This window comes from Octopus bimaculoides, chromosome 14, assembly GCF_001194135.2.
Source record: "Octopus bimaculoides isolate UCB-OBI-ISO-001 chromosome 14, ASM119413v2, whole genome shotgun sequence".
NCBI lineage: Eukaryota > Metazoa > Mollusca > Cephalopoda > Octopoda > Octopodidae > Octopus > Octopus bimaculoides.
The window spans coordinates 35,403,609-35,406,234 of NC_068994.1; the positions used below are offsets into that span (position 1 = coordinate 35,403,609).

Below are 2,626 nucleotides of genomic sequence, written 5' to 3' on the forward strand. Positions count from 1 at the left end.
CTCTCTCTCTCTCTCTCTCTCTCTCTCTCTCTCTCTCTCTCTCACACACACACAAACACATCCCTAGGTTATTTATTATGTCTTGATATAGATAATACAAGAAATAAAATGAGGCTTGGAATTGGTTTAGCTTGGAATTGAAAATGCAACATTGGCTCAACTCACTAGGAGATTATTACTTCTATATCTACCCTATAACCACTCTTTCCTGTCCAAATAGTTTACCATTACTCATTCCTCAAATGAGAAATGAAATTTTAAAAGATTTTAAAGGGATTTAGAAATCTATAGTTTACAGGTTGTGTGAATATATGTGAATGCTTAACTGATTGAAAAGGAAGTATTTTTGTTTTCACTTCAAGCACTGACTGTGCACAGATAGAATACATATGGAGTATAAAGTACCGATGCACAGATAGAGTACAGATGAAGTATACTAGAAGTATGCATAAATGCATTAATGAGGGTGATATGAAGGAGTACATTTTGAGTTTACTATCAGTGATTTTTTCTCTTATCCACATTGAAAACTGTTATGTAGTCATCTACACTGCTAGAAATATCTGTCAAATCTTCATCAAATCACAAGCTGAAAGTCGTGATAGAGATTGGGAGTGGTGTAAACATATCTAGGGACAGCAGGTAAGGAAGATAAGTGGGTGAGGATAGAGGCTATTCAGAAGAAGTAAAAAAGCATTTCAGAGTAGTGTGAGAGAATGTGGAGAGATATAGAAGTATATATATATATATGTATATATATAATAATAATAATAATATTAGGGATAAAAATCCAAATTTACAGGTAAAAACTCAATTAAATTCAATTTATTAAAAATTAAAATTAAATTAAGTTTCACAGTATAAAATATATATATATATATATATATAGTTTTAGGGAAAAGAACGAAGTGGATTTTCATCGATGAGTTCATGAACCTTGGTTCTTTTCCCTAAAACTGTATTATATATATATATATATATATATATATATGTATCTTGTCGAAAAACACATGAAGAATACATAGCATAATGTAATGCTGAAATATGAAAATATGGCGGGATGGTCATGCAGGGTTGTCACAGCAGCATTGTTGGTCCCCAACCCCAAGTATATATCAATGAACTCGGCCTTATAGTATATATTTATTGAGAGCAAATCACAGCATACATAGATTTGAATTGGGCTCCTACACCAGTGAGGATCCTAGACAACTAGCCAGTGCACCCATGTCTCAAGACAGCATTGGTAGTCAATAGCTGGAACATTTTTGAATGATGGTTTGCTAAATTAATTCTGATCTGGGGTTAAAGAACTTCAGCAACTCTCTCTCTCTCTCGTTCTCTATCTCTCCCCTCCTCTCTCATAAGTCATAATGTTTATATGAGTGTGGTCATGTTGGGGCACTGCCTTGAAAAACTTTTAGTTGAATGAATTGACCCCAGTACTTTTTTTATATTTATTTTTAAGCTTAGTATGTATTCTATCAGTCTCCTTTGTCAATTTGCTAAGCTATGGCGACATAAACACACCAACATCATTTGTCAAGTAAGTGGGGACAAACACAGATGCAAAGACACACACACACACACACACACACACACACACACACACACATATGATGGGCTTCTTTCAGCTTTTATCTACCAAATCCACTCATAAGGCTTTGGTCAGCCCAAGGCTTATAGTAGAAGACACATGAACCTGGTACCATGAATCTGGTACCATGAACCTGGTACCATGTGGTTGGGAAGTAGGCTTCTTACCACACGGCCACGCCTGGGCCATTTATAATTATTTATTATTTATTATTCACTCTTCTAAATAATACCTCTCTATGCTGTCCAGTTACACAGCATCATCACACTATGCTCTACCCCTTTATCTACCTTTACATCACACCACATTACCCAACACTTGACCACTACTTTTCATTGTATAGTGAATATCAATAAATCTGCTGTGAAAATGACTGCTGATAGTAATACAAATATGCATGAATTCATGTTAATTTCTTATACACAGTCTTGTGTGTGTGTGAGTGCATGAGATTAAGTGTGTGTGTTTGTGTGCATGAGTGTGCGTTTGTGTGTGCATGTGTGCGTGTGCGTGAGTGTGAGTGTATGTGTGTGTGTATATATTTGTTTACATAAATATGGAAGAAGATAGAAAGGAAAAGAAAAAGTTAGACAGAGAAAACAATTTATTGTGAATATATACACTATATATGTCTATATATATGTATACATACGTATGCATAAATATGTATATATATTTCTGTTATTTCCTTTACTGGTATCAGTCATTAGACTGTAGCCATGCTGGGGTACTGCCTTGAATATATATATGAGGGGTTGCTGAAAAGTCCAAGGGTACCGAGAAGGGCCTGGCTAGAGGACCAACCTTCGAAGTTCTTTTACAGGGGCCTAGTAAAACTGAGGGTCCACTGCAATTAGTGTGTGAGTCTGAGAGCGGAATAAAATCATAAACAACTAATCCTCCTGTATTTTCTTTTACCCAAAGCCAGGAACTTTTCAGCCCCCAGCTCCTATGTATATATGAGTACATATGAATATATATATATATATATATATATATATATATATACAGAGAGAGAGAGAGAGATAT

At 35.0% G+C, this 2,626-nt stretch overlaps 1 protein-coding gene across 6 annotated transcripts in view; it reads right to left on the reverse strand.

Moving 5' to 3' along the window:
* Positions 1-2,626, reverse strand: part of LOC106881593 (protocadherin beta-15) — a 363,194-nt gene that overhangs the window by 70,488 nt on the left and 290,080 nt on the right. The gene's annotated exons all lie outside the window — the stretch shown is intronic.